The following is a 20,800-nucleotide window of genomic DNA, read 5'->3' on the forward strand; positions in this document are numbered from 1 at the left end:
TGCAGCTGGCATTGGGGTATGCCTCAATTCACACTACCCTCATTCTCCACCATATGTAGTGCAGCAGTGTCTACGCTGTGCAGTGATGAGGCAGTGACCCAAGCAACTCAAAAACAAAACGAGTTTTAATGTCCAAAAAGAAAAAAGCTCACACAGTGCACAGCATGCCATAGCCTCCAGATCGCAGCCGGGAAAATCAAATACAGTCCAAGACCGCTGTCATGAGCGACCGCACCGTCATATACACTGAGGTGCCAGGCTTTAGGCTCTGCTGGCTCTGTGTTATCTCACACAGAAATTGCTCTGCACAAGCCTCCTGCTCGGTCTGCTTCCAAGAACAATACTGACATGTGGTGCCCCTGAGGGTTCAGTTGCCACAGAGGTACTGCACCTAATCCAGAGGTGTAGTATCCCACTACCCAGGTAAGGTGGAGGCACCTGACCACACTCTAACACCTGCATCCAACACTCACTTATAGCAGCAGGGCACCCTGGATAGACCTTAAGGGAGGAGGATCTCATCTCTGCTGGATAGGAAAGGGTGTTGGGAGGTGGGTGGAGCTTTAGGCTCAGAGCGGGAGAACTGAAAGGAAGTCAGGGGCAGTTCCCCCTAGGGGAGAAGTGAGAGGACATGTGTGAGCAGATCCCTGTCAGCAGGAGCTGCTGGGAAGGAAAGTGACGGAAGGAAGCTCCCTGTAGAGGGAAGGGATCCCAGAGGCACGGGCAGAGCGTAGACCACCCGTGGGTCTCGTTCCACGCTGACGGCCGTCAGGTGGAGGGATCAGGTGGCAGATGGGTCTCGGCCCCTAGCCTAGTGGAGTGTACAATAGGACTCAGCTAGCACACCGACAGCTGTGGCAACTTTAGGGGCTACAGCCACTAACCACAGTTATCTTCTCCGAAAAGGCAGCCAGAAAGCAAGGAAACGCATTGGGCACGTTATCCGACAAGGTCTGCGGCTGCTGGCCTGGGACACTGACCGTGAGGTGTTGTGTAGGAAGAGGCAAGAAAGCATCACAGTGAGACGTCCAGAAAAGGCATATACTGAAGCGAGTACTGGAAAGGTGTGCTTCATCTGCCTCACCTGGAGGACATGTAGCCCCTCACCTGGAGGACACGACACCAAGCGGGCACCTGTACTGCAGACAGAACTGTGTGTAAAGCTTTGGAACTGCACCCCACTGTGTCCTCTGAATTCTTGCCTCAACACTCACTCAGCACTGCTACATCTAACATCAGCAACCGTTGCATCTTTAACCAACCACCACTGCCTTGGGACAACAGCTCTGCCTGTGGAGAGCTATTCCAACTCTGCTGCAGCCCACAATCAGTGCCAGAAGATCTGCACTGCAGCGCTGGTCACTTCTGACCAGAAACCACAGGTGGTGTCACAAACACTTATTCCAAAAATTCATTATTTTTCATCCCTTGTAAATATACCCCTTTTATTGGACGCCCAGGGCCACGGACCGGGTCACCGCCGCTGTGACACTGCCCCTTTAAAAAGCGGCCCAGTACCGAGCACCCCATGGCCCTGGCAGGCGCTCCAGACACACCCAAAATCCTATACTGCAAAGTTTAAACAGGAATCTGTGGCCATGGCCACTTGTAAGACTCGGCCCTGGAGTGCCCCTCTACCATCCTGTAGATCGCTCCAAAAATAAAAGCCCATGCCGGGTTTTTACTGAATAATTCCTTGGCCAAGTAACCTGACCAGGTCCATGCTCACTTTTATCTCTGCCTTGTGACTCACAGGCATCCTGCTGTGAACACAAGGCACTCCATCAAGTCTAATAGGACTCCGTCTTCATCCTGGGGCACACATAGCGACCCTCGCATATGACACCGGTCACTGCCTCAAACTATGCACCACGCTGATGTCACCTCCCGGCGCATAGCATTGACATTTAATGACCCCCAACCTATCAAAGGCCGCGCACATAAGCTAGCAGCCTGTGATAGGCCGGCGGCCATTGAACATCACTGCTATGTGCTGAGAGCTGACGTCAACGCGGTGCATAGCAGTGACGTGAGATGGCCCAAACGCCGGCGGGAACATGAAGATGGAGCGGCTGAGCAGGTAAGATGGGTGATGGGATCAGAAGGCTCATCATTGCTGCATGTCCCTCAAGCCCACTTATTGCAGCACAGCTCATGCAGGGAGAGCACAGGGAAGGGAGACAGTGCACAGGAGGAGAAGCCAACAAAAAGGACAGGGGACAGCGCACAAGGTGAAGACAACGCAAGGGGGTTAGGACAGAGTGCACAGGGGGAACACATGGGGATTGCTTCATGGATTGCTTCACTTTCACTTATTTTGGGTGAAACTGACAACCAGCAGTAACAAGAACTGCTGCTGCTCTCCAACTCTTTCTGGATGCAAGTTATTGTTCTGTCTCCGACATTTAATTCATAATCCCCGATTATCTGCTTGTTAATGTTTACAGTGTTTTTTGGCTCCATCTAGTGACCAAAGTCATAACCGCAATGTTATTGTGTGTTTACTTTCACTTTGCTATTTCCCGCCGTTTGCAGTGCATTCAGGTAAGGTTGCAATGCACCCTGGTAGCCTTTTGCAAAGGATTATGGTTAGTTCAGACCCCATTTTCCCTCCAGTGCACCATTTTCTTTCTGCCTGCTTTCAGGAAGCATCTCATTTCTCTTCTCCCCTTGTGACAGCATCGCTGGTATGTATTTGTTTCCTGTATCCAATTCCTGTCTCATATTATCCAGCTTAGTTAGTTCTCCCCTGGTTAGCTATTAGTGCAGATGATGTATTACGTATATATGAATTCCTGATGAACCCAGTATTGATTGAATGCATATATGTTTTTGTTTGTAGTTTCACCGCGCGCCAATATACCATCACGTTCAATAAAGCACAGATTCAACTACAGTCTCCTTATTAGACCCCGGTATAGAGGTTTAGGTGCCTGTACAAGCTACATGAATTCTGCTTCATTTAGTGAGGACAGAACAGTTATGTTTAAAGGAAGTGAGAGTGAAGCGCCCGTTGATTGGTTGCATGGCTAATATGAGATAACATCACGTGAGACCTGGCACCAATAATGGTGAAACAATACAGTGAAATACAGTAGATAGATAGATATGGGATAGGTAGATAGATAGATAGACAAATACATATGGGCTAGATAGATAGATAGATACAAAGATATATCTATCCATATATCTATCTATGTTTATCTATAGCTATATCCATAGATATATCTATAGATATATCCATAGATATTTCCATAGATATATCCATATCCATGTTTATTAATGAACAATATGTTTCATTTTAAAAAAAAGTTTAAAAAAATGGCGTGAGCTCCCGCGCAATTTTCTATGCCAGAGAAGGAAGGCCGATGGCCGGTGGCCAATATTTGTAGCCTGGGAAGGGGGTAATACTAGTGTTGAGCATTCCGATACCGCAAGTATCGGGTATCGGCCGATACTTGCTGTATCGGAATTCCGATACCGGCTTCCGATATTTTTTCAATATCGGAATTCGGCATCGGAATCGGAAGTTCAAAGTTGATTGACGGCCTGACGTCATCATGATGCGCGGTGTGTGCACATCATGATGCGCCGTCATTTCGGGCCTTCCGGGGGTCTCTGCCGGCCTGCCGGGGGGCTGTGTGGACTGCCCGGGGTCGGTACCGGCCTGCCGGGGGGCTGTGCCGGCCTGCCGGTGGTCTGTGCACCCTGTGGGGGTCTGTACCGGCCTGCCGGGGGGCTGTGCCGGCCTGCCGGTGGTCTGTGCACCCTGTGGGGGTCTGTACCGGCCTGCCGGGGGGCTGTGCCGGCCTGCCGGGGGGCTGTGCTGATGTCCGGGGGTCTGTGCAAGCATCGTCCGATGGGACTACAAGTCCCATCTGGCGATGCCTGCTACCATGACAGTGATTGACACATTAGCCAATGATGGGACAGTAGTAGTCCCATCATCCGGCTAATGTGTTAAATGTTAAAAAAAAAAAAACAAAATACTACATACATACTACATGCTACATACATACTACATATATACTACATGCATGCTACATACATACTACATGCTACATACATACTACATATATACTACATGCATGCTACATACATACTACATGCTACATACATACTACATATATACTACATGCATGCTACATACATACTACATGCTACATACATACTACATATATACTACATGCATGCTACATACATACTACATGCTACATACATACTACATATATACTACATGCATGCTACATACATACTACATGCTACATACATACTACATATATACTACATGCATGCTACATACATACTACATGCTACATACATACTACATATATACTACATGCATGCTACATACATACTACATGCTACATACATACTACATACATACTACATACATACTACATACATGCTACATACATGCTACATACATACTGCATGCTACATACATACTACATACATACTACATACATACTACATGCATGCTACATACATACTACATACATACATACTACATGCATGCTACATACATACTACATGCATGCTACATACATACTACATGCTACATACATACCACATACATACTACATACATACTACATGCTACATACATACTACATATATACTACATGCATGCTACATACATACTACATACATACTACATGCATGCTACATACATACTACATACATACTACATACATACTACATGCATGCTACATACATACTACATGCATGCTACATACATACTACATGCATGCTACATGCATGCTACATACATACTACATGCTACATACATACCACATACATACTACATGCATACTACATACATGCTACATACATACTACATATATACTACATGCATGCTACATACATACTACATATATACTACATGCATGCTACATACATACTGCATGCTACATGCATGCTACATACATGCTACATACATACCACATATATACTACATACATACAATACATTCATACAATACATACATAGACATACAGTACATATAACATAGAGTAACATACTTACCAATACTTGTCACATTGTTCCCCGAAGCCATTGTCTTTTCCGGAATAAATATTAACATAACAAACCACAAAAATACTCACCCACGATCCGAAGCAGTCCACGAGTGTGTCCCACGACGATCTTGGGTAGAGAACTGCAGCATCAGATGATGCTGCCGTTCTCTACGGGCTGCAGGAATCCAATGACGGAAGGTAGGTATCCTTCCGCACTGTATTCCTCCGCCACTTAAAAAAAAAAAAGAGTCCCTAGTCTCACTTTATGCCATTGCTGCGTGGGAATTTCCCACACAGCAATGGCATAAAGTGAGACTAGGGACTTTTTCCACATCACACATATTTTGCAGTTGGTATCCTGACTCTTTTTTCTGCTTCTTTTCCTATGACGGAGTGTAAAGAATTTGTTTTCATTCACAAGATAATCCCTGACAATGTCCATAATATGGGTGTTGGCGTTTTGTACTGATTCATAACGCCTATGCAATCATAAAATGACTTAACAATTCGGGTCCCGTATAAATAATGATAGGGGGACGCATTCAACATTTATGATTGATTAAATGAAGCCGCACTATTAGATTGATGCAATAAAATAAAGTGAGCGGCTCCTACTGATACGTGATGGTCAGGTGACTGCCTAGACCAATCACGCAATATCTTGATATGCAGACTGACATGCCCGGTTACGCCCAGGAAGTGGGGCAGGGTATGGTCGGTTCCTGTCTCAACATGACGCGCGGCGCCTGTTTAGGAAAACCCAGGAAGTGGGGCAAGTTGCCTGAGCAGATGCCGGCGTCATGCGCAAACCGGAAGTACTGTACGGGGCAACCGGAAACGGCAACAAGCCGCGGTATGCCGCGATTTATAAAAGGCAGCTATCTTACAACGGGCGTGCTATGCGCCAGAAGAAGGTGTCACAATACCCCTGATGAGTCAGGCATCGACGAAACGCGTTGGGTGACAAGTCTGGAGATCGGGTCACGATTTTGGGTTTTCAGATGGACCTTACCTGATCATCCGTTCTTTATAGAAGCGTTTAAAGATAAGTACAGCGGTCTCAGTTTCTATAGTGGTATCATAAATGGATACAATTTGCTCATGAGGTGATTTTATGCTTATGCATTTGACCGATGCTGTACATATGCTGTGCTAATTTATATACGGGCTGGATATATGTCTATTAAGTAATATTAATTCTGATGACATAAAGGCCTGGTCGGCACACAATTACAAATATACAAGGCTCATATGGTCGGAGATTCCAGGTTTTGAAACACCTGGACAAGAAATACGTTAATGTCTAGGGCCATATGGTACCTTATTTAGTACAAAACGGTTTGTTTTTAATAGAACACTGCACAATTGCACTTTGGCACATGTTTGTTTTGATTTGATGTATGGTTTTTAAAGAATCATTAAAGGTTATGTTTTATTGTTTATGATATACCAATTTGCTACCTCTAAATATCTGACATTGGTTTGAGACACCCCCGCTATATAATATGTATGTAGTATATATGTGGTATGTATGTAGCATGTAGTATGTATGTAGTATGTATGTAGCATGCATGTAGCATGCAGTATGTATGTAGCATGCATGTAGTATATATGTAGTATGTATGTAGCATGTGGTATGTATGTAGCATGTAGTATGTATGTAGCATGCATGTAGCATGCATGTAGTATGTATGTAGCATGCATGTAGTATGTATGTAGTATGTATGTAGTATGTATGTAGCATGCAGTATGTATGTAGCATGCATGTAGCATGCATGTAGTATGTATGTAGTATGTATGTAGTATGTATGTAGCATGCAGTATGTATGTAGTATGTATGTAGCATGCAGTATGTATGTAGCATGTATGTAGTATGTATGTAGTATATATGTAGTATGTATGTAGCATGTAGTATGTATGTAGCATGCATGTAGTATATATGTAGTATGTATGTAGCATGCATGTAGTATATATGTAGCATGTAGTATGTATGTAGCATGTAGTATATATGTAGCATGCATGTAGTATGTATGTAGTATTTTTTTTTTTTTTTTTTAACATTTAACACATTAGCCGGATGATGGGACTACTACTGTCCCATCATTGGCTAATGTGTCAATCACTGTCATGGTAGCAGGCATCGCCCGATGGGACTTGTAGTCCCATCGGACGATGCCTGCACAGACCCCCGAAGCCTGCACAGACCACCGGCAGGCCGGCACAGCCCCCCGGCAGGCCGGCACAGCCCCCCGGAGCCTGCACAGACCACCGGCAGGCCGGCACAGCCCCCCGGCAGGCCGGCACAGCCCACCGGAGCCTGCACAGACCACCGGCAGGCCGGCACAGCCCCCCGGCAGGCCGGCACAGACCACCGGAGCCTGCACAGACCCCCTGGCAGGCCGGCACAGCCTCCCGAAAGGCCCGTACAGACCCCAGAGAGGCTGTACAAGGCAAAAACAGGGTTTTTCTTATTCCGATACCGGAAGTCCCATAGACTTGAATGGGACTTCCGGTATCGGAATCGGCGATACCGATACTTTTTTTAAAGATCGGCCGATCCATTCCGATCCGATACTTTGAAGTATCGGACGGTATCGCTCAACTCTAGGTAATACCCATGGCCCCTTCCCAGGCTATGAATATTAGCCCGCAGATGTCTGCATAGCCTTTACTGGCTATTAAAATAGGGGGACCCCCCAAAAAATGACGTGGGTTCCCCCTACATTTTATAGCCAGAAAGGCTACGCAGACAGCTGTGGGCTGATATTAAAAGCCTAAGAAGGGGCCATAGATATTGCCCCCCCGGCTACAAATACCAGCCCACGGGCGCCCCAGAAATGGCGCATCTCTAAGATGCGCCTATTCTGGCACTTAGTCCCTCTCTTCCCACTCCCGTGTAGGGGTGGGATATGGGGGTAATAAGGGGTGAATGTCACCTTGTTATTGTAAGGTGACATTAAGCCCGGTTAATAATAGAGAGGCGTCAATAAGACGCCTATCTATTATTAATCTTTTGAAAGGGTTAAAAACACACACACAAGACTAAAGGATTTTAATCACATAAAATACAACATGGTTTTCATATTTTTATTGCACACCCAGGTCCAAGTGACCCCTCGGTCTCCTATAGTAAAAAGTAAAAAAATAAACCAACCATATACTCCCTGTCCGATGCAGTCCAATTAATAACGAGTGTCCCATGACGATTTCCCCTATAGAACAGTGACATCAGGTGATGTCACTGCTCTATAGGGCCTCCCAGTGATAAACTGACAGGAAACAATGACTCCTGCAGTGCATCACTGAGGTTACCTGAGTTCAGGCTCTCACTTTACAGCAATTCTGTGTGAGAGTTAGGGTTAGGGTTACGGGACCTCTTTCCCGGCGGTGGAGGGATACATAGCGGAGGATTACCTCCAACTGTCATTTCATCGCTGGAGCCCCTGTAGAGCACTGACATCACCCGATGTCATTGTTCTGCACCGGAGATTGTCGTGGGACCCTCGTTATTAACTGGACTAGGGTGGAAAGGTAAGTATAGGTTGGTTTCTTATTTTATTTTTATTAAAGGAGACGAGGGCTTCGGGGATTAGGTGATTGGTAAGTATTTATTCTATGTTATGTGTTGTATGTTATATGCATGTTCTGTATGTTATATGTTGTGTGTACTATAATTTTTTTTTACACTCAACACATTAGCCGGATGATGGGACTACTACTGTCCCATCATTGGCTAATGTGTCACTCACTGTCATTGTAGAAATAAAAATGCTGGGAAAGGAGCTCAGTGACCGAAGGTAATCTCTATGACGTCGCCTCCGGTTACTGACGCTGCATTCCCAGCATCTCATTCTTCATTGGTTCTCAGCCTGGACGGTCGCATCTTGGCACTGTCCAGGTTGAAAACTGTATATCCCCCATACATGGATTCCAGGCATGGTACACAACAATGGACAGGTATGGTATATTGTTGCTTTTTTATATTATTTTTATTACAGGAGATCTAGGGGTTAGGCGTGGTTATAAGTATGGTTTAATTGAGATTAAAAAAGGAGTATGTGTCATTTTTTTCAAATAAAGGCCTTTAATCTGGGTGTCTGTATTTATTTACAATACAACAATACATAAGATTAGTAATGGATGGGTGTCCTAAAGACCTCGCCATTACTGAAAGGTGACATCAACCCCACAAATATTACCCCACTTGCCACCACTACAGGGCAAGTGGGAAGAGCCGGACAAATCACCAGAACTGGAGCATCTAATAGATGTGCCTTTTCTGGGCAGCTGTGGGCTGCTATTTTTAGGCTGGGGGGATCAATATCCATGGCCCCTTACCAGCCTGTGAATACCTGCCCCCAGCTGTGAGCTTTAGCAAGGCTGGTTGCCAAAAATGGGGGAACCCAATTCTGTTTTTTTTTTACTTATTTATTTAAATAAAAAAACAGCGAAAAAAAAACAGCGTGGGGACCCCTCTATTCTTGATAACCTGCCTTACTGAAGCTGGCAGCTGAGGGTTGCAGCCCCTAGCTGTGAGTTTTCTCTGGCTGGTTATCAAAAAGAGAGGGAACCCACGCCGTTTTTTGTTTTTAATTACCATATTTATTTACAGCGCAGGAACAGCAGATGAATAGTCCCATCCGCCGCTCCTACTGTCACTGTTATTAGCAGCAGCAGGGGTAGGCTGCTGGGAGTAATAGTCTCATCAGCCGCCACTTGCTGTCTCTTATTACTTAAATGTAACTCTCATCATTCTCCACTGCTCGCGCCGATCGCCGGCAGAGCAGGGGAGAATGATGAGAGCCATGTTCAGCAACCGGCACCGGGGAACAATGTTTACTGTAATGCTTCTTCCCCAGTGCCGATGCGTGTCACATGGATGACATCAATGTGTGTTATGTGTATGCACGTACAGTTGTGGCCAAAAGTATTGATTCCCCTGCAATTCTGTCAGATAATACTCCGTTTCTTCCTGAAAATGATAATAATACCAAAGAATTTGTGATTGCAATCTTCATTTAATTTGTCTTAAATGAAAAAACACAAAAGAGAATGAAGCAAAAAGCAAAACATTGATCATTTCACACAAAACTCCAAAAATGGGCCAGACAAAAGTATTGGCACCCTCAGCCTAATACTTGGTTGTACAACCTTTAGCCAAAATAACTGCGAACAACCGCTTCCGGTAACCATCAATGAGTTTCTTACAATGCTCTGCTGGAATTTTAGCCCATTCTTCTTTGGCAAACTGCTCCAGGTCCCTGATATTTGAAGGGTGCCTTCTCCAAACTGCCATTTTTAGATCTCTCCACAGGTGTTCTATGGGATTCAGGTCTGGACTCATTGCTGGCCACCTTAGAAGTCTCCAGTGCTTTCTCTCAAACCATTTTCTAGTGCTTTTTGTAGTGTGTTTTGGGTCATTGTCCTGCTGGAAGACCCATGACCTCTGAGGTAGACCCAGCTTTCTCACGCTGAGCCCTACATTATGCTGCAAAATTTGTGGGTAGTCTTCAGACTTCATAATGCCATGCACACGGTCAAGCAGTCCAGTGCCAGAGGCAGCAAAGTAACCCCAAAACATCAGGAAACCTCCGCCATGTTTGACTGTAGGGACCGTGTTTTTTTCTTTGAATGCCTCTTTTTTTTCTCCTGTAAACTCTATGTTGATGCCTTTGCCCAAAAAGCTCTACTTTTTTCTCATCTGACCAGAGAACATTCTTCCAAAACGTTTTAGGCTTTTTCAGGTAAGATTTGGCAAACTCCAGCCTGGCTTTTTTATGTCTCGGGGTAAGAAGAGGGGTCTTCCTGGGTCTCCTACCATACAGTCCCTTTTCATTCAGACGCCGACGGATAGTACGGATTGACACTGTTGTACCCTCGGACTGCAGGGCAGCTTGAACTTGTTTGGATGTTAGTCGAGGTTCTTTATCCAACATTCGCACAATCTTGCGTTGAAATCTCTTGTCAATTTTTCTTTTCCGTCCACATCTTGGGAGGTTAGCCACAGTGCCATGGGCTTTAAATTTCTTGATGACACTGCGCACGGTAGACACAGGAACATTCAGGTCTTTGGAGATGGACTTGTAGCCTTGAGATTGCTCATGCTTCCTCACAATTTGGTTTCTCAAGTTCTCAGACAGTTCTTTGGTCTTCTTTCTTTTCTCCATGCTCAATGTGGTGCACACAAGGACACAGGACAGAGGTTGAGTCAACTTTAATCCATGTCAACTGGCTGCAAGTGTGATTTAGTTATTGCCAACACCTGTTAGGTGCCACAGGTAAGTTACAGGTGCTGTTAATTACACAAATTAGAGAAGCATCACATGATTTTTTGAACAGTGCCAATACTTTTGTCCACCCTCTTTTTTATGTTTGGTGTGGAATTATATCCAATTTGGCTTTAGGACAATTCTTTTGTGTTTTTTCATTTAAGACAAATTCAATGAAGATAATAATAACAACAAAGAATTTGTGTTTGCAATCATTTTCAGGGAGAAACTGAGTATTATCTGACAGAATTGCAGGGGTGTCAATACTTTTGGCCACAACTGTATGAGGGACGTTTTATGGCCCATGATGACAATAAAAAAAGACATGTCAGCGTGTTTTGCCCACAGACACATGGTCTATGGAAACACACTGACATGTGCACAGACCCATTCACTTGAATAGGCAAATAGCGCTCCGTTTCTCCCAAGTCCGTCTGCATGGCTAAGTAGTACTGTACAGTCACATATGGGGTATTGCCACGTTCAGTAGAAATTGTAGGACATATTTTGTTGCCATTTTTACCCACTTCTTGTGTGAAAATGTAAATTCTTTGGCTAAAGCAAAATTTTGGTGGTAAAAATGTAGTTATTTTGTCCTCACTGCCCAATTATATAAAATTCTGTGACACACCTATCATGTCAATATGATCACTACACCACTAGATGAATTCATTGAGAGGTATAGCTCGTAAAATGAGGGGGTTCTGCTGTTTTGGCACGTCATGAGCTCTCCCAGTTGGTCATTGCACCTGCAAACTTTAACTGTAAAATCTGGTGCTCCTTCCCTTTTGGGCTCTGCCATGCACCCAAACAGTGGCTTACCCCCACATATGGGGAATCAGCATACACAGGACAAATTTCACAACAACTTTTAGGGTCCAATTTCCCCTGTTACCCTTGGGAAAATAAAAAATTGGGGGCAAAAAGATCTTTTTTGTGGAAAAAATATGATTTTTTATTTTTACGGCTCTACGTTATAAACTTCTGTGAAGCACTTGGGGGTTCAAAGTGCTCATCACACATTTAGATAAGTTCCATAGGGGGTCTAGTTTCCAAAATGGTGTCACTTGTGGGAGGTTTCCACTGTTTAGGCACATCAGGGGCCGGTGGCGTAGCAACTGTTTGTGGCGCCTGGGGTGGTCGAAAAATTTGCCGCCCCTTTGGTCGTTATTAATCCGGAAGCATCCAAAGAGCCCACACTACACTCAAAGATCTAATTTTTAGTCTGCTACTAACTCTGCTGTTATTATTTCTAGACTTTCATCTTCTTGCAGTTCTCTCTCTCTCTCTCTCTCTCTATATATATATATATATATGTATGTATTAGCTTGATGATGCTGGATGAAGACCTAATGGCTTTTTTAATAATAATTTTTAATAATGTCACAGACCTTACATATTGGATTATATAGAGCCCTGTTTTTTTTTACATACCGTCCTGTCTTGTTAGCTGTATAATGCAATGATGGCTGATGGAGCATGGGAAAGCTTCCTTTCTAATGGAGGAGCTGATGGACTGGTAGTTTGGTCACCGGCTCCTCGATCAGCAGTCATTTTATATCTAAAAAGAGAGGGGACTATGTAATAAAAGAGGGCGCTGTAAATAACAAAATTAACAAGAATACACTATGTAAGAGACAGCACTATACATAACAGCAGAGGAAGCTATATAATAAGGGACGGCATCATATATAACTAGAGAGGATGGTACGTAATAAGGGATGGTGTTATACATAATAAAAGAGGAAACTATGTAACTAAGGATGGTGTTATACAGAATTAGTGAGTACACTATATACTAAGGGACTGTGTTAGACATAGTGAGTACACTATATACTAAGGGACTGTGTTAGACATAATAAACGATAATGTCTTCCTCCACCTTCCCCTGTTCCTAAGGCCATTATAAGTCCCCCTTCCTCCCATCCCAATCCCCCACACCCCTCATTGTCCTCCTCCCCTCACATCCCATTATTGTCCTTTCCCCCACCCCATCATTGCCCTCTTCACCACCTCCATCATTTTCTTCTCCCCCACCAATATCTTTGCTTTCTCACCCACCACTCCCATCATTGCCCATTCCACCACCTCCATCATTTCCTCCTCCACCACCCCCATTTATTGCCCTTTCCACCACCACCGTCATTGCATTCTCCCCCACCACCCCATCATCATTTATTTTCCCCCCACCACCCCATCATTGCCCTCTCCATCACCCCATCATTGTCTTCTCCCCATCCCTCCCATCATTGCCTGCTCCATCACCCCATCATTGTCTTCTCCCCATCACTCCCATCATTGCCTTCTCCATCACCCCATCACTCCCATCATTGCCTGCTCCATCACCCCATCACTCCTATCATTGTCTGCTCCATCACCCCCATCATTGCCTGCTCCATCACTCCCATCATTGCCTTCTCCTTCACCCCATCACTGCCTTCTCCCCATCACTCCCATCATTGCCTGCTCCATCACCCCATCATTGTCTTCTCCCCATCACTCCCATCATTGCCTTCTCCATCACCACATCATTGTCTTCTCCCCATCACTCCCATCATTGCCTTCTCCATCACCCCATCACTGCCTTCTCCCCATGACTCCCATCATTGCCTTCTCCATCACCCCATCATTGCCTTCTCCCCATGACTCCCATCATTGCCTGCTCCATCACCCCATCACTCCCATCATTGTCTGCTCCATCACCCCCATCATTGCCTGTTCCATCACTCCCATCATTGCCTTCTCCTTCACCCCATCACTGCCTTCTCCCCATCACTCCCATCATTGCTTGATCCATCACTCCCATCATTGCCTGCTCCATCACCCCATCACTCCCATCATTGTCTGCTCCATCACCCCCATCATTGCCTGTTCCATCACTCCCATCATTGCCTTCTCCATCACCCCATCACTGCCTTCTCCCCATGACTCCCATCATTGCCTTCTCCATCACCCCATCACTGCCTTCTCCCCATGACTCCCATCATTGCCTGCTCCATCACCCCATCACTCCCATCATTGTCTGCTTCATCACCCCCATCATTGCCTGCTCCATCACTCCCATCATTGCCTTCTCCTTCACCCCATCACTGCCTTCTCCCCATCACTCCCATCATTGCTTGATCCATCACTCCCATCATTGCCTTCTCTGCATCACCCCCATCATGGCCTTCTCCCATTACCCCCTCATGGCCTTCTCCCATCACCCCAGGCCCAGGCATTATGGCCTTCTCTCTCCCCATCACAGTCTTCTCATGTCCCCATCTCCTCCATGGCAAGGCTAACCTACACACACACAGACACACACACACACACACACATACACACACAGACATACATACAGACACACACACACACACATACACACAGACAGACATACACACAGACACCACCTCTATCCTCTCACCTGTCCGCAGCATCGCCCGCACTTCCTCGCTCACACAGCAGCGGCCGCTGAATGATGACGTCATTCAGCGGCGCTTCTGTGTCAAACAGGAAGCGCAGCCTCTGGACAGGAAGCGCGTCCTCCGGGTAGGAAGCAGGATGGACCCTTGCAGCTCCGCTCCTGCCATTCCCGCTTGTAGGCAGCGGAGCTGCTGTGATTGCTCCCTGCCCGCCGCTGCACTGCACTGTGCCTCACTGCCTCCGCGCTTCTCCCACAGAGAGAAATTGCTGCTGCTGCGCCACCCCCACACATGTGCCGCCTGGGGCGGACTGCCCCCCTGCCCACCTCACGCTACGCCACTGTCAGGGGCTCTGCAAACGGAACATGATGCCCGCAGACCAGTCCATCAAAGTCTGCATTCCAAAACGTCATTACTTCCCTTTCGAGCCCCGACGTGTGCCCAAACAGTAGTTTTCTCCCACATGTGGGGTATCAGCGTACTCAAGACAAATTGGACAACAACTTTTGGGGTCCAATTTCTCCTTTTACCCTTGGGAAAATTAAAAATTGGGGACTAAGAAATCATTTTTGTGGAAAAAAGTTATTATTTTTTTTTCACGCCTGGTCATTATAAACTTTAGCAAAACACTTTGGGGTTCAAAGTGCTCACCACACACCTAGATAAGTTCCTTAGGGGGTCTAGTTTCCAAAATGGGGTCACTTGTGGGGGGTTTCCACTGTTTAGGCATATCAGGCGCTCATCAAACGCAACATGGCATCCGAATGCAATTCCAGCCAATTTTAGGTTGAAAAAGTCAAACGGCGCTCCTTCCCTTCTGAGCCCTGCTATGTGCCCAAACAGTGGTTCCCCCCCCACATAATAGGTATCAGCGTACTCAGGACAAATTGGACAACACCTTTTGGGGTCCAATTTCTCCTGTTACGTTTGGAAAAACAAAATATTGGGGACTAAATGATCATGTTTGTGAAAAAAATGATTTTTTATTTTCACGCCCAGGCGTTATTAACTTCTGTGAAGCCCTTGGGGGTTTAATGAACTTCTGTGAAGCCCTTGGGGGTTTAAAGTGCTCACCACACATCTTGATAAGTTCCTTAGGGGGTCTAGTTTCCAAAATGGGGTCACTTTTGGGGGGTTTCCTCTGTTTAGGCACATCAGGCGCTCGTCAAACGCGACATGGCGTCCGATCTCAATTCCAGCCAATTTTAGGTTGAAAAAGTCAAACGGCGCTCCTTCCCTTCTGAGCCCTGCCATGTGCCCAAACAGTGGTTCCCCCCCACATATTTGGTATCAGCTTATTCAGGACAAATTGGACAACAACTTTTGGGGTCCAATTTCTCCTGTTACCCTTGGGAAAAGAAAAAAAATTGTTGCTAAAATATCATTTTTGTGACTAAAAAGTTAAATGCTTATTTTTTCCTTCCACTTTGCTTATGCTCCTGTGAAGCACCTGAAGAATTAATAATCTTGAATGTAGTTTTGAGTAGCTTGAGGGGTGCAGTTTTTAGAATGGTGTCACTTTTGGGTATTTTCTGCCATATAGACCCCTCAAAGTGACTTAAAATGTGAGGTGGTCCCTAAAAAAATGGTTTTGTAAGTTTTGTTGTAAAAATGAGAAATCACTGGTCAACTTTTAACCCTTATAACTTCCTAACAAAAAGAAATGTTGGTTCCCAAATTGTGCTGATGTAAAGTAGACATGTGGGAAATGTTATTTAGTAACTATTTTGTGTCACATATTTCTCTGTTTTAAGGGCATAAAAATTCAAAGTTTGAAAATTGTAAAATTTTCAAAATTTTCACCATATTTCTGTTTTTTTCGTAAATAAACGCAAGTTATAGCAAAAAAATGTTAGAAGTGAAGTACAATATGTCACAAGAAAACAGTCTCAGAATCGCCTAGATCTGTTGAAGCGTTCCAGAGTTATAACCTCATAAAGAGACAGTGGTCAGAATTGTAAAAATAGGCCCGGTCATGAACGTGCAAACCACCCTTGGGGGTAAAGGGCTTAAGGCACAGTGGTCAGAATTGTAAAAATTGGCATGGCCATTGACATGCAAACCACTATTGGGGTAAAGGGGCTAATTGATAAGGGGTTATCTGAGTAGTGGACAACCCCTTTCAGGCTGTGTGCCCACGATGCGATTTTTAAGCGTTTTTGCCGCGATTTTCGGCACGAAAACGCTGCGAAAACGTTTAAAAATCTTGTACATGACGCACCTCATGCATTCCTATGGCATTCCACACATGCTGTGCTAATGCTGCGCTTTTTTCCGCGGCGGAATCGCATTGCGGAAAAAATCGCAGCATGATCATTCTTTTGTGCGGAATCGCAAAGAATTGCCGCGATTCCGCACCCATAGGAATGCATGAGAATCGCTTACTTCCCGCATGTGGCTATGCCCACCATGCGGGAAGTTAAGCGTCTCATGTGCGGTTGGTACCCACGGTGTGGAAGAGAGGAGACTGTCCTCCAGGCCCTGGGTACCATACCCCTGTAAAAAAAAAAGAATAACAAATAAAAAATCGGGGTATATTTACCTTCCGACGTCCCGCGCTGCATTCCCGGGCCTCAGCGTTCCCAGTAATGCCTTGCGGCAAGATCCTGTGATGATGTAGTCTTGCGTGACTCTAGCGGTCATAGCCTAAGGGTGCACTCACATCAACGTACGTGAAAGAAATATCGTAATTATTTGATCCCTTGCTGATTTTGTAAATTTGCCCACCGACAAAGACATGATCAGTCTATAATTTTAAGAGTAGGTTAATTTTAACAGTGAGTGATAGAATATCAAAAATAAACTCCAGAAAATCACATTATCTAAGTTATGTAAATGCATTTGCATTTTGAAGAGAGAAAGTATTTGATCCCTCTAGTAAATAAGGCTTAATAATTGATGGCAAAACTCTTGTTGACAAGCACAGCAGTCAGAGGTTTTTTTTGTAGTTGATGATGATGAGGTTTGCACACATGTCAGGAAGTATTTTGGTCCACTCCTCTTTGCAGATCATCTCTAAATCATTACAATTTTGAGGCTGTCGCTTGGCAACTCGGAGCTTCAGCTCCCTCCATAAATTTTCAATGGGATTAATGTCTGGAGACTGACTAGACCACTCCATGACCTTAATGTGCTTCTTTTTGAGCTACTATTTTGTAGCCTTGGCTGTATGTTTTGGGTCATTGTCGTGCTGGGAGACCCAGTGTGATCAGTAGCGCTAAATGGGTGTTGTTGGGGGCGTGGATATGGGTGTGCCTAGTTGTGAAATGGGTGTGGTCAGTGGCGTGGCCTATAAAATTTTAAGAACTGGGTGTTCTTAAACTCAGAATCTGAGTCATGAATATTTTAATGGATCTACAATAAAGAAATTATTTGGATTTTAACCTTGGAGCTGGACATTCCTTTTTGAAGCATTCAGAGAATCTTTCTGCCCGTTTCTTGCAGTGTAAAGAAGAAAGTAGAGATCAGTTTTCTTTGTGTCCATAAAAAGCTGTGATCAAAGGACATGGTTTCCTTCCTCATCCGAGAGGTAACCCAGAGAGTAAACCTGGATGGGATTTTCCAAGCCATTTATACAACAGGAGTTGTTCTACAAAAGCTGGTGTCTACATGTAGGTACAGTATATATTGCTTATATGCTTTACGCTTGTACTGTATATACAGGTATACACCTACCTCCTGATGCCATGCTGCATGTCACCAGTAATTGGCATTAAATTCACTGGAAGAGTAAAGGTCTAAACTAGTGAACACATTGTGTGTATAGTATACTAAAAAAATTGCTGTATTTTTTAAGCCATACATCTATGGTGCAGTGATGCATGCTTAAAAAAGATGAATAAATAGGTAATAAGTATGCCATTTGTACCTAAAAATTTGTATCAACCCAAGCAAACTTTTAATAGCTTTTTTATTTTAAAGGTAGTTTAATTTCTCCCTGTATGGCTGCGTTCACACGTTCAGGTTTTTTTGCGTTTTTGCTGTGTTTTTTACCTCACAATTTTGCCACGAAAACGCAAAAAAACAGCATCCCATGCAATCCTATGGGATTACGCAATGCTGTGCTAATGCTGCTGATTTTCTCGCAGCGGAATCGCATCGCGGAAAAATCCGCAGCATGCTCATTAATTTACACTAAATGCCAAATAAACCATTAAATGGCACAAGGAATGCGAAGTACAAAGTATAAATATTTTTATTTTTACTGAAATTCGTATTACATACAATAACATATAGTAGCCTCAAAATATCAAAAAATCCCTGGCAGCTGTAATCGGTTTTGTTACATATTCTTTATTCGTTAGGGTTTTATTGGGGGTTCTGGTTTTACTGTTTTCATTATTTGTATTTTGCATTGATTTTATTTTGTTATTTATGTAGGATTGTCCTTACTGTCCTTATCATCCGGTGTCCGTTGGTATCCTTGGACCCTTTTGAAGACCCTATGTTGCTTTGGATCATTTACAGCCGGTGTCTGTTGGTGTTCCTGGACTCCTTTCTGATGATCCTAGGATATTTTAATATCTGGTGCCCGTTGGTGTCCCTGGACTCTCCTTTGAAGATCCTTCGTGATTTGAACATCTTGGTGAAGATTTGAATCGAACTGCCTCTCCTGGAAGTTGCTTCAATTATAGTGACTAATCTACTAGTTTGCTCTAATAGGACTTGTTTTATATATTTCATGAAGTTTGGTATTAGTCCAGACAGTGCATGAGGGCAGTATTTTATTGCCGTAGTCTAAGTATCTTCAAGGTATGTTAATGATCTGGACATCATTCTGGTCTAGGTATTCTGTATGCGGTGCTTCAAAGATAATACAGGATTGGTATGTGGGTAGATTACTAGTTAGGACCTTTACAGCAGTTTATGGGTAATATGGTGTTATCCTATGATATGAGTATTATTTCTTTGGGTTAAATATTACAGCTTTGCACTTAATATATTCACCTCATTCACATTGATATGCGGTATTCACGCAATTTTAGATGGGTATATATTTGCCTGAATTAATACACAAAGAAACAGTTCAAAAAACATTACATTTTGAGCCCTAAGCTTCTTTTAATATTTGCATGTGAAGTTTAGCTTAGCTTATTTTAATTTATGCACGAGGCACTTTTTATAATATTACAGCTCACTAGGCACCAAAGCACTTTCAGTGCCAGTTTTGTGCGCATGCGCTGCCTGGATCGCCCTGAGTCTCCCAGTCCCAGCACCAAGATGGTATCGCTGTACTTCCGCCCGGTTGTCGGCGGTCCATTGTCCGGAGGTGGGTGGCTCCATGAGGTGTGGTCTCGGCGCCGGATGCGCCGCTGTTTTCCTGGCTTTACACTGACACACGCCACGTCAATTAACATGTGGGCCGCTACCTTTACGTGATTGGTCACCGGTTATTTATAAGGACATCCAGCCTCCTTGTAGACACGCCCCCGGAAGAAGAACAGGCGAAACGCGCGTCGGGGTAGGTCGCAGTGACAACTTGGACACACATTCAGGTACTATTCAATTATATTTCAGTAGCGCTTCTATGGTTTATTGCCCACCACATGGATAAGACCTTGTCCGCAGTGTAGGGATTCAGGCACTATGCTTAGGATATGAATTTCCATTGTGGCATTGTATATTATATGGATTTCTTAGCGGTATCATTTCTTGATTGAATGGGCAATCCATTTATGCACTGGTTTAATGTTTTTATATAGTGAACACGGAACTGTTTTTTTGTCCTAGGCTGCCAGCGATTTTTTTGATATTTTGAGGCTACTATATATTATTGTATGTAATACGAATTTCAGTAAAAATACAAATATTTATACTTTGTACTTGTGCCAATTAATGGTTTATTTGTCATTTAGCGTTAATTAATCATTACGGAATGTACCCATAGTTGGGCAATTCCGTCCACGTAGGAATGCATTGTTCTGCTTACTTTCCGCATGTGGTTGTGCCCACCATGTGAAAAGTAAACAGAACATTTGCGGATGGTACCCACGGTCTGGAGGAGAGGAGACTCTCCTCCAGGCTGTGGGTACCATATCCCTGTAAAAAATAGAATTAAAATAAAAAATTGTGTTATATTCACCTTCCGACATCCCGCGCAGCGTCCC

At 44.2% G+C, this 20,800-nt stretch overlaps 1 long non-coding RNA gene across 1 annotated transcript in view; it reads left to right on the forward strand.

Moving 5' to 3' along the window:
- Positions 1-20,513, forward strand: part of LOC141047410 (uncharacterized) — a 31,844-nt gene extending 11,331 nt beyond the window's left edge. The window contains exons 2-3 of the long non-coding RNA XR_012219798.1: positions 18,138-18,304; positions 19,074-20,513. This is a non-coding gene — a long non-coding RNA (uncharacterized lncRNA). The remainder of the gene's footprint in view (positions 1-18,137; positions 18,305-19,073) is intronic.
- The last annotated feature ends 287 nt before the right edge of the window (positions 20,514-20,800 follow it).

This window comes from Dendrobates tinctorius, unplaced genomic scaffold (assembly GCF_039654945.1).
Source record: "Dendrobates tinctorius isolate UK_male_01 unplaced genomic scaffold, ASM3965494v1 ptg000127l, whole genome shotgun sequence".
Lineage (NCBI taxonomy): Eukaryota > Metazoa > Chordata > Amphibia > Anura > Dendrobatidae > Dendrobates > Dendrobates tinctorius.